The 11,663-nt window shown below is 48.8% G+C and overlaps 1 non-coding gene across 1 annotated transcript; it reads right to left on the bottom strand.

Moving 5' to 3' along the window:
• Window positions 1–10,767: 10,767 nt before the first annotated feature.
• TRNAK-CUU (transfer RNA lysine (anticodon CUU)) lies at window positions 10,768–10,840 on the bottom strand. The gene has a single exon. It is a non-coding gene; the product is annotated as a tRNA-Lys (tRNA).
• Window positions 10,841–11,663: the final 823 nt, after the last annotated feature.

Below are 11,663 nucleotides of genomic sequence, written 5' to 3'. Positions count from 1 at the left end.
ACTGTCATTACTGATGAATAGGGATGAACCTGTGTCAGTATTGGAAACACCTGATGAAGACGAGCATGACCCAAAGAATCTGATGAAGCAATTGATCAAACTGTTGAAAGTCTCGGCCACCAAAGGCAACCGCCCCTCTGCACGAGCAAATGACGGCAGTAACATCATGTCACGTACGGCCATGTGGAGCTTCTTACGAGAAAACGGAGAGGACATGAGGAAGTGGCATAAAAAACCCACTCCTGCACTGCGAGTACGGGTGAGAGAACTACAGCAGAGATCAGCCACCAACGAAATTGCTCCCGTCACTGCAGGTAACCAACAGAGGGGCCCTGCCCTCAGCCAGGGGAGGGAAAGGGATAATAGAATGTATTGGACTGTGTGGACTCCGTGGCCTGGCACATTAGAGCCACAAAGATATAAGGCACTGGCGGACACTGGTGCACAGTGTACTCTAGTGCCTTCGAGTTATAAAGGGACAGAACTGATCTATCTCTCTGGAGTGACAAGGGGCTCTCAGGAATTTTCTGTGTTGGAGGCAGAAATAAGCCTCACCGGTAAAACCTGGCAGAAGCATCCCATAGTGACTGGACAGGGGGCTCCATGCATACTCGGTATTGACTATCTCAGAAGGGGACATTTCAAGGATCCCAAGGGATACCGATGGGCTTTTGGAATAGCTGCTGTAGATGCAGACAACATTCAGCAGCTGTTTGTTTTACCTGGCCTGTCAGAAGATCCGTCTGTTGTGGGGGTACTGAAAGTGAAAGAGCAGCAGGTACCTATTGCTACAAAAACAGTGCACAGACGGCAGTACCGCACCAACAGGGATTCCTTGCTCCCCATTCATAACTTGATCCGTCAGCTAGAGATCCAGGGAGTGATCAGCAAGACTCACTCACCATTTTACAACCACATATGCCGGTGCGTAAAGCCAGTGGAGAATGGAGGCTGACGGTAGATTACCGTGGCCTGAATGATGTCACACCCCCACTGAGTGCTGCTCTGCCAGATATGTTGGAGCTGCAGTATGAACTGGAGTCAAAAGCAGCCAAGTGTTATGCCACTATTGACATTGCCAATGCATTTTTCTCTATTCCTTTGGCCACAGAGTGCAGACCACAGTTTGCTTTCACCAGGAGGGGCGTTCAGTACACCTGGAACCGTTTGCCCCAGGGGTGGAAACACAGCCCAACCATCTGCCATGGGCTGATTCAAACCACACTGGAACAGGGTGGGGCACCTGAGCACCTCCAGTACATCGATGACATTGTTGTGTGGGGTGATACAGCAGAGGAAGTTTTTAAAAAAGGAGAGCGAATAATCCAAATTATTCTGGGTGCTGGTTTTGCTATTAAACAGAACAAAGTACCTGCCTAAGAAATTCAGTTCCTGGGAGTAAAATGGCAAGATGGGTGTAGTCATATCCCAGGAGATGTGATTGACAAAATCACCAGTATGTCACCACCCACTAGCAAGAAAGAGACACAGTCTTTTCTGGGTGTAGTACGTTTTTGGAGGATGCACATCCCAAACTACAGCCTCTTAGTAAGCCCCCTCTATCAAGTGACCCAAAAAAAGAATAAATATGCATGGGGTCCTGAGCAGCAGCAGGGCTTTCAGCAAATTAAGCAGGAGATAGCCCGTGCTGTGGCCATAGGGACAATACGGATGGGACAGGATGTAAAGAACATCCTCTACACTGCTGCTGGAGAGAAAGGTCCCAGTTGGAGTCTGTGTCAAATAGCTTCTGGAGAGACCCGAGGCCGACCCCTTGGATTTTGGAGTAGATCATACAGGGGTTCGGAGGAGTGCTACTCTCTGCCTGTGTTGAACTGCCAGTGCTGAATTGGATGTTCAAAGGAAAGTTTCCCCTCACCCATCATGCTACCGATGCCACCTGGAGTAAGTGGATTGCACTGATTACACAGCGAGTTCGGATGGGGAACCTCAACCGTCCAGGAATCCTGGAGGTGATCATGGACTGGCCTGAAGGCAAGAAATTTGGAACATCCCCATCAGAGGAGATACCACGTCCTAAAGAGGCCCCACCATATATCGAACTTCCTGAGAATGAAAAGACGTATGCCCTCTTCACAGATGGATCGTGTCGTATCGTTGGGAAGCATCGCAGATGGAAGGCTGCTGTGTGGAGCCCCACACGACGAGTTGCTGAGGCCACTGAAGAAAAAGGAGAATCAAGTCAATTTGCAGAGGTAAAGGCTGTCCAGCTCGCCTTAGATGTGGCTGAACGGGAGAGGTGGCCCATGCTATATCTTTATACTGACTCTTGGATGGTGGCAAATGCTTTATGGGGGTGGTTGCAGCAGTGGGAAGAGGACAACTGGCAATGGAAGGGTAAACCTATTTGGGCTGCTGAACTGTGGAAAGACATTGCTGCCCGAACAAAAAGGTTGGGTGTAAAGGTGCGCCATGTAGATGCTCATGTGCCCAAGAATCGAGCTACTGAAGAGCAGAGAAATAACCATCAGGTAGATCGAGCTGCCAGAATTGAGGTGTCTCAGATCGATTTGGACTGGCAGAACAAAGGAGAGCTATTTTTAGCTCGGTGGGCCCATGAGACCTCAGGCCATCAAGGAAGGGATGCGACCTATAAGTGGGCTAGAAACCGAGGGGTGGACTTAACTATGGATGCCGTTGCACAGGTTCTCCATGACTGTGACACATGTGCCATAATTAAACAGGCCAAGAGGATGAAACCCCTCTGGCAGGAAGGGCGATGGGAAAAGTATAAATATGGGGAGGCGTGGCAGGTTGATTATATCACCTTGCCACGAACTCGCGATGGTAAGCGTTACGTGCTCACCATGGTGGAGGCGACCACTGCGTGGCTTGAGACATACGCAGTACCCCATGCTACCGCCCGAAACACCATCTTAGGGCTCGAGAGACAAGTCCTATGGCGACATGGCACTCCAGAGAGAATTGAGTCCGATAATGGGACTCATTTCAAAAATTCTCTTGTGGATATCTGGGCCAAAGAACACGGCATTGAATGGATCTACCATATCCCCTACCATGCACCAGCTGCTGGTAAGATCGAGCGCTACAACGGGTTGTTAAAAACCACGTTGAGAGCAATGGGTGGTGGGACATTCAAGCACTGGGAGAAGCATCTGGCAGAAGCCACCTGGCTGGTCAACACTAGGGGATCAGTCAACCGAGAGGGTCCTACACAGTCCGGCTCCCTACAGACCATAGAGGGAGATGAGGTCCCTGTGGTACATGTGAGGAGCATGTTGGGAAAAGCGGTGTGGGTCCTTCCAGCCTCTGGAAAGGGCAAACCCCTCCGTGGAACCGTTTTTGCGCAGGGACCTGGGTGCACCTGGTGGGTAATGGATAAAAATGGGGACGTCCAGTGTGTCCCACAAGGGAATTTGATGCTGGGGGAATGCAGTGTGTAATTACGTGTGTATGTATGTATATATATATATGTTTCTACGTAACTTATGTTATTACTGTTTGGTTATGTATAGATGTGTGTTAAGCATGATGTGATGATGTGGAATAAGGGGTGGAATGTTGTGGTTTTGTGGTTTTGATGCCGGTACTCCACATCAGAGCATCATGCAGCAGTGAAGGAGTTAATGCTGGGGGAGCAGCAGAGGGGCGGAGCTCCGCACCGGATGCAGGCGGCGCTCGGTCTGGGCGCGTTGCTCTGGGCTGCCGTGGAGGTTCAGCACGTGTGCTTCCCCTGCAGGTCCTCCTTAACGTAAGCTCACAGCTTTTGGATTGGAAATTTTTATCTCTCTCTCAATTGTTCAATTTTATTAGATTTAGTAAAGTTACCGTTCCTTCTCAGATCGTGCCGTTGTTTTCTTGTAGACCCATCTCTTCCCGCTGTTTCCCCCTCCCCCTCCCGGAGCGCGGCTCTGCTCGGGCGGCCGCGCGGCCACTGACGCAGTTTCTTCTTCTCTCCTCTCTCCCTTCTCGGCTTCCCTTGGGTCACTGTCACGGATAACACCGTGACACCTATGTAAAATTGGCATTGGCACTAGGGAAAGGGAATTAGATTGTGTAGCGGAAATCCTGGTAAAGGATGGGACTCATGAAAAAGTATTGAATGTATTGTCCTCCTACCATCGTAAAAAGTACAGGTCATGAAATCATACCTGACTTAAGGGGGGGAAGGGGGGGGGATTGATAACAGGCATTGTATGGAAATGTATGTAGCAATTGTATCAGAAGTCTGTGAGCCTGAGATGCTCAGCCAGAGAGTGCCAGGACAGATTTGCCTACGTCAGACCCAGGGTATATAACCAATGGATTTCACTGACGAGTTGCGAAATTTCTCCCTTGTCAGCAGGGGGTGTGTTCCCAATCTTGCAATAATGAATAAATTTGCTGCTACCACTGAGATTTTTGCCTAACCCCAAATTCTTGATTTAGAGCATTTCTAACACAAAGTTATTATTTGATCGAGATTGACTGGAGGAATTAGAGGGAAAAATTCAATTTTAGAATGGGGTCTTTTGTAGCCAGGAGAGGTGTGTGTAAGATCAAAGGCAGTTTGTAATGATGAAAAAGGAGGGGTTGATACTGACTGGTGGTCGTGGGATTACAGCTAAGAGTCATTTTTTCTGGAAGTCTCCAACCTTTAAGGCGGGCATAGCAAACAGGTTCCCACTGATGTTATCTGAGGCATCATAAGGAAGCTTTACTTAGCCCTGAGTGGGACCAAAGTGAGAACGTCTGGAAGGATCCATTAAGCAGTGTTGCAAAGACGACTAGGGTGGGTTTTGTTTGTATGCTTGCTTGTTTTGCTTTGTTCTTCTTGTCAAGGGCTGTGTCAGATGAGGGTGTGTTAAACCCCCCTGTGACACTACCACTTTAAATGCGATAACAAACCATGCTTTCCAGAGAGCTTTGATGTGAGGAGGTCACATGTACAGCAGGGTTACCACCACAAAGCAAGAGGATGTGGCACTGCTCACGTCAAAGTTCAGAGGAACAAGCCCTGCAGAAAGATGTGTAGGGTTTGTAAATTGCAAAGCAGAATGTGAGACCCTGACCACACTTTTTCCCCACTGAAAATGTGAAGAAGAGGAAGAGGTCGTTCCCAATTATGCTGAGGGCGGTTCCTTCTGGGTGGCCTTACAGTCTGTAGATAGACACCAGCGAACATCAGAGCTGGCCCTCGTACAGCAGAGAGGTTAACCGTGCTGGTACCTTCAAAGGAAGACCTAACAGAGAAACCAGGAGAAGTGGTTAGGTCAAGAGCTCACCCAGCTGCAGGGAGATGCTGCCCTCGAGAGCAGGGCAGCCGGCGATTGCCTCTTGCTGAGACATTTTCCGGGATAGGGCGCATAGTTCACCCCCTGTGATCCAAGCAGAGACGGTCAGAGATCTACTCCTCCATCTGAACTGCCACAAGTCCATGGGGCCAGATGGGATCCACCCAAGGGTGCTGAGGGAGCTGGCAGAGGTGATTGCCGAGCCACTTTCTGCCATCTATCAGCATTCCTGGTTATCTGGAGAGGTCCCACAAGATTGGAGGCTTGCCGATGTGACTCCCATCTACAAGAAAGGCCGTAAGGAAGACCCGGGGAAATACAGGCCTGTCAGCCTGACCTCGGTATCAGGGAAAGTTATGGAGCAGATGATCTTGAGGGAGATCACACGACACGTGCATGGCAACAAGGGGATCAGACCCAGCCAGCACGGGTTCACAAAGGGCAGGTCGTGCTTGTCCAACCTCATCTCCTTCTATGACTGGGTGACCAGACAGGTAGATGAGGGAAAGGCTGTTGATGTAGTCTACCTGGACTTCAGCAAGGCCTTCGACACGGTCTCCCACAGTATTCTCCTAAGAAAACTGGCAGCCCATGGTGTGGACAGGTTCACTCTTCTCTGGGTGGAGAACTGGCTGGAGGGCCGTGCCCAGAGGGTAGTGGTTAAAGGAGTTAAGTCCAGCTGGCGTCCTGTTACGAGTGGTGTCCCCCAAGGGTCAGTTTTGGGGCCCATCTTGTTTAATATCTTTATTGATGACCTAGATGAGGGAATTGAGTGTACCCTCAGTAAGTTTGCAGATGACACCAAGTTGGGAGGATGTGTCAAACTGCCTGAGGGTAGGGAGGCCCTTCAGAGGGATTTGGATAGGCTGAACAGCTGGGCTGAGCTCAATGGGATGAGGTTCAATAAGACCAAGTGCCGGGTCCTGCACTTTGGCCACAATAACCCCATGCAATGCTATAGGCTTGGGGCAGAATGGCTTGAAGAATGGAGAGAGGAAAAGGACCTGGGTTTGTTGGTTGATGCTCGGCTCAACATGAGCCGGCAGTGTGCCCAGGTGGCCAAGAAGACCAACGGCATCCTGGCCTGGATTAGAAATAGTGCAGCCAGCAGGAGCAGGGAGGTGATCATCCCCCTGTACTCAGCTCTGGTACGGCCGCACCTCGAGTACTGTGTTCAGTTTTGGGCCCCTCACTACAAGAAGGACATTGAGGCCCTGGAGCGTGTTCAGAGAAGGGCAACAAAACTGGGGAGGGGTCTGGAGCACAAGTCTTATGAGGAGCGGCTGAGGGAGCTGGGATTGTTCAGTCTGGAGAAGAGGAGGCTCAGAGGAGACCTTATTGCACTCTACCACTTCCTGAAGGGGGGTTGTGGTGAGGAGGGGGTGGGCCTCTTCTCCCAGATGACTAATGACAGGACGAGAGGGAATGGCCAGATGTTGCCCTGGGGAAGATTTAGATTAGATTTGAGGAATCTTTTTTCTCTGAAAGAGTGACCAGGCACTGGAATGGCCTGCCTAAGGAGGTGGTTGAGGCACCATCCCTAGCGCTGTTCAAGAAGCGTTTAGATGAGGTGCTAAGGGATTTGATTTAGTAGTTGGGTAGGGATAGTGATAGGAGGATGGTTGGACTAGATGATCTTGTAGGTCCTTTCCAACCTTATGAACCTATGAACCTATAAGATCTGGGTCCCGACAAGAGACACAGGAGTAGGCGATACCGGTGGTAATTTAACGAAGAACCTGCTGCTGATCCTTCGTTGGATGGATCGGTGCCGCTGGGTCGATTTCTTTGAGAAGTGGCCGTAGGGATTCCAGTAACTCACTGGGAATGCCAGTGACGGGACGCAACCACTGCAAGTCTCCTAGAAGTATTTGAGCATCATTCAAATTTCTGAGTTGAGTCCTGAGTTGTAGTTTTTGTGGGGAAACAATTGTATCCGTCAATGTAAGGCCCAGATATTTCCAGGGTGGGGCATGTTGGATCTTTTCATGTCTTGCGCCTGAGCTTTCAATCCCTCCCCTAAATCTCGTATTGCGTTGACGATAAATTCATGGTGCCCCGTTGGTATGTGAGCCATCCTTTCCAGGGCTTCTTCTATTGTCCAGCTACTCCCAAGTGTATTTAATATATTCCTGGTACTAGCGTTACTATTCTGAAGTGCACACTGTTTCAACATTGCTCCTTTCATATAGTCGGGGACCCCTGCCTGGTCAATAGCTGCTGCCTGTCTATCAATAGAAGTCCCCAAATCTTCCCCTCGTCCCTGTTGAATACCCATATATATCGGGACGCCTCCGGGTGCCTTGATTTTTGCTATCGCTTGTCGCGCTATATGCATCAACTCCTGTATCTTATCCGGTCCGGCTAACGCCTGGGCTTCGATCCTAGTGAATGCTCCTACTCCTAATAGTTCGTCCAACGTCACTCCGTGGAGCGGATCTCCTGGTTGCCATTGGACTGCAATACTGCCTTGTGCAAATTCCTGCCAATGTGCCCCAAACAACATTTGCTGATGCTGAGTAAAAATTAGCTTAGCCAAACTTTTTATATCCCCTGGCAATAGAAGTTGTGAACTACATAAATATCAAGAATCTGCCTTACAGGCTCACTTGTGACTCCACACTGGCTAACAGTGGCTCTTAATTGTGACATGAGTTTCCAATCAAGGGGCTGGATGGTCGCCTGGATCCCTCCACCCGCTGCCAGGGTGTAGACCACTGGACGTGCTACTTCTTGTAGACCCTTGGAAACTGCCCCATCCCCCTTTTCCAAGCAATCTCTGACTAGGGTAGCCCAAGCCTCTTGGTGCTGTCTAGCGAACTCCTCTGCCAGATCGCCCTCTGCCCCAGGGATGGGCTCTCGCACACCCTGGGACCCATACGCAAAGGGTCCGCCTCAGACGGGCACTGGGCACCGTAGTGTCAGACAGATTTTGAGGGGAACCCGTTGCCGAGGGGGCTCCGGGTCCATCTGCAGGTAAGAAAAGGGTATGTACTGATGGTGGACCCCGAGGCTGCCATAGCTCACTACTGTCATATTTCTCATTACGTTGATAAACCCCTTTTGCCTGATCTGCCGCACACTTTTCTGCCTGTACTTGCAACAATTCATTCTGTATTACCTTCCAGAGCTTCCCTAATTTTCTAGCCGTCTTATCATCATCCAGTGTAGCCTGTCATAGCAGGTCACTGAGCGTATGCCATTCTGTTAGCTCATGTACTAGGTGGGGGTTTGTGAAGCATCCTAACCCCTGTCCATAAGTTAGTAAATCAGGTAGTTCCTTTTTCAAATCAATCCCCTTTACCCCCATCTTTCTAGAAACTTAGTAAATAATTGATAAGCTGCTTGCCTTTCCATGTCAACTCAGTCAGCGCTGTTGCAGCCTTGCAAGGTCTGGCAGCCCGTATCGGTCAGGTCTCACAGAGTAGTCCTGAGGTGCGGCACCAGGCAGGGGATGCAGTTGCCGTCCCCTTAAGTTTCTTGTACTCGGTGCTTTCACCGTCCCTGCTGCTTAGGGACCCGCCCGTTTCCTTACGCCGTCCTCCCGTGGGTCCCGATCCGCAGGGGTCTGTTGTAAACCACGTCGGGGTCACCATTTGTCGGCGCTGCGGGAGACATACAACGACCAAATGTTGATCAAAATGTCTCACCTTTATTCAGCAAAGCGCATATATTTATGTTAAAGCTCCTAATGAGGCTCATGCATATTACAAAACCTGAGCTCCGGACTGGCTGAGGCTTGGTTCCTGTCTTGCTGTTTCTGTGGTTTCTACTCCCTAAATTGCTAGCCAAGAAGCCTACTATCACTTCCTTAATCTCGTGCAAAGTCATATTGTCCTTGCCTATAATTGACCAATTCTGAGCATGAGGATGAGCTCAGTGCGTGACTAGTTGCATCTGGTCAGCATGACCTTTTCTGCTGAGCCAGGCCTCTGCTACATCTGCAAGGCTGTCCACAACAAGACGGTCTCCAATCTCAGCAAGATGCCCTCCAATCTGAACGAGATGCAACATAGAAGTGGGCTAGAGACCGAGGGGTGGACATAACTATGGATGCTATTGCACAGGTTATCCATGACTGTGAGACGTGCGCCACAATTAAACAAGTCAAGAGGATGAAACCACTTTGGGGGGAAGGGCGATGGCAAAAGTATAAATATGGGGAAGCGTGGCAGGTTGATTATATCACCTTGCCACGATCTCGCAATGGTAAGCGTTATGTGCTCACCATGGTAGAGGCAACTACTGGGTGGCTTGAAACATATGCAGTACCCCATGCTACCGCCCGAAACACCATCTTAGGGCTCGAGAAACAAGTCCTATGGTGACATGGCACACCAGAGAGAATTGAGTCCGATAATGGGACTGATTTCAAAAATTCTCTTGTAAATATTTGGACTAAAGCTCAAGGCATCGAGTGGATTTATCATATCCCCTACCACGCAACAGCTTCTGGTAAAATTGAAAGGTACAAAGGGATGTTAAAAACCACGTTGAAAGCAATGGGTGGCGGAACATTTAAGCACTGGGAGAAGCACTTGGCAGAAGCCACCTGGTTGGTCAACACTCGAGAATCCATCAATCGCGATGGTCCGGCCCAATCCAGATCTCTACCTGCTGTAGAGGGAGATAAGGTCCCTGTAGTACATGTAAAGAACATGTCGGGAATTGTGGTTTGGGTCCCTCCAGCTTCCAGAAAGAGAAAACCTCTCCGTGGAACTGTCTTTGCTCAGGGACCTGGGTCCACTTGGTGGGTGATGTTGAAAAATGGGGATGTTCAGTGTGTACCACAAGGGAATGTGATGTTAGGGGAGTGCAGTCGGTAATTCCATGTACATACATATATACGTTGTGTGTGTGTATTTAATGCATGTTAATCATTGTTCTTCTATATATATCAAACATGATGTAGTGATGTGGAATAAGGGGTGGAATGTCATGGTTTTATGATTTTTGGTACTGGTATTCCAAATCATAACATCACGTAGTGCATTTAGAGTTAAAGAGTTAATGCTCCAGCTCCATGGATCATCGATAGTTCCAGGTATGCCTGTCTCAGATGAGAAGAAGAACTCCATTCCCCAGAGGACTTTCCGATGCTTTGCGTTCTTACGTGTTTACGCTCAGAGGGAAAGATAAAAACTGTCTGCGGTCACGGGACATTCTCTTTCCTTTGGGATCGACTCAGCAGTGGGTGCTCGCTGCCATCTGCCTTCAGCGTTAGCGTAAGGCCTTCGGTTTATCGGACACTCTCTCTTGCTCATTTTATTTGATTTATAAGCTTTAATTCCAATTATATGGTATTATATTGTGTTATTTTGCTTTCTGGTATCTTATTTAGTAAATTAGCTTTCCTCCTCAGATCATTGCCGCTGTTTTATTCCTATGCTCATCTCCCTTTTCCCTTCTCCCTTTCCCCCTTCCCCTTTCCCTGGGCGTGGGTCCATGGGTCCCCCGCACCAATTGTCACGGAACCGGGCCGAACCTGCCCGTGAACCATTGACATTTTTGGAGCCGAATGTGGGGCTCGAACCCACGACCCTGAGATTAAGAGTCTCATGCTCTATCAACTGAGCTAGCCGGGCAGAGATATACTTTTAAGAGTGAATCTCTGTCTCTCGTTAGCAGGCTTATCTGTACTGTTGGTGCTGTACGGCAAAACACGACCTTGAAGTCTGGGCGTACTGCCAGTTGTCCTGGGATATTTGTAAACTTTTTGGGTACTGCCAGCTAGTTCTAGTAAAAAAAAAAAAAAAAAAAAAGGAAAAATAAAATGCTTTCTCTTTTTAAACTGGTCTTAAAGGGACTGCATTTCATTTGTTTTTCCCTTGTAATGCTCAGAACGTACTGGGACTTAATTAAGTTTGCCAGTCTGATCCACGGAGCTTGGTCTCTATATGATAAACTAAAAACACTGATGGACATACCTACCTGGCTTTTGTAGACGATGTGGCATTCAGTTCCAGACGGAGTAACTCCAGATGAAGTTGCTAACTCTATAGCACTTGTGATTTTTAAACAGACTGCTGGCCTCTCCTTTGAATTCATTATGCATTTTCTGAATGCTCATCCAATGCTCGTAATGATTGTGGTGTCAGTCTCCCTGAATGTACTTTTACTCAGTATTTGTATTTATAATATTTTGAGAAAACCCTCCCCAGAGCCAGAGAATAGTGACTGGCAGGGAGTTTGGAGGGACTTAGGAGAGACTTTAGAGAAATGGGCATCACCGGTGTCATGGAACTTTTCTCCTGAACACCTGCAAGATCCTGAGAACTTAAGCAGATATTTGAGACAGGGATGTTGCGGCTCAAACAGATCTGAGGAGGCCCAAATTATTTGGGGTCTGGCTTATGCTTACCGGGCCTTATTCAATACTATCCCAGAGAGGCATAGAGTTTCTGAAAT

The sequence above is a fragment of the Cyrtonyx montezumae genome, unplaced genomic scaffold, assembly GCF_038088225.1.
Source record: "Cyrtonyx montezumae isolate F1298 unplaced genomic scaffold, pur_monq_1.0 scaffold_38, whole genome shotgun sequence".
Classification (NCBI taxonomy): Eukaryota; Metazoa; Chordata; class Aves; order Galliformes; family Odontophoridae; genus Cyrtonyx; species Cyrtonyx montezumae.
Note: the sequence above shows the minus strand (reverse complement) of the source record. Positions and strands in the feature narration are given on the sequence as shown.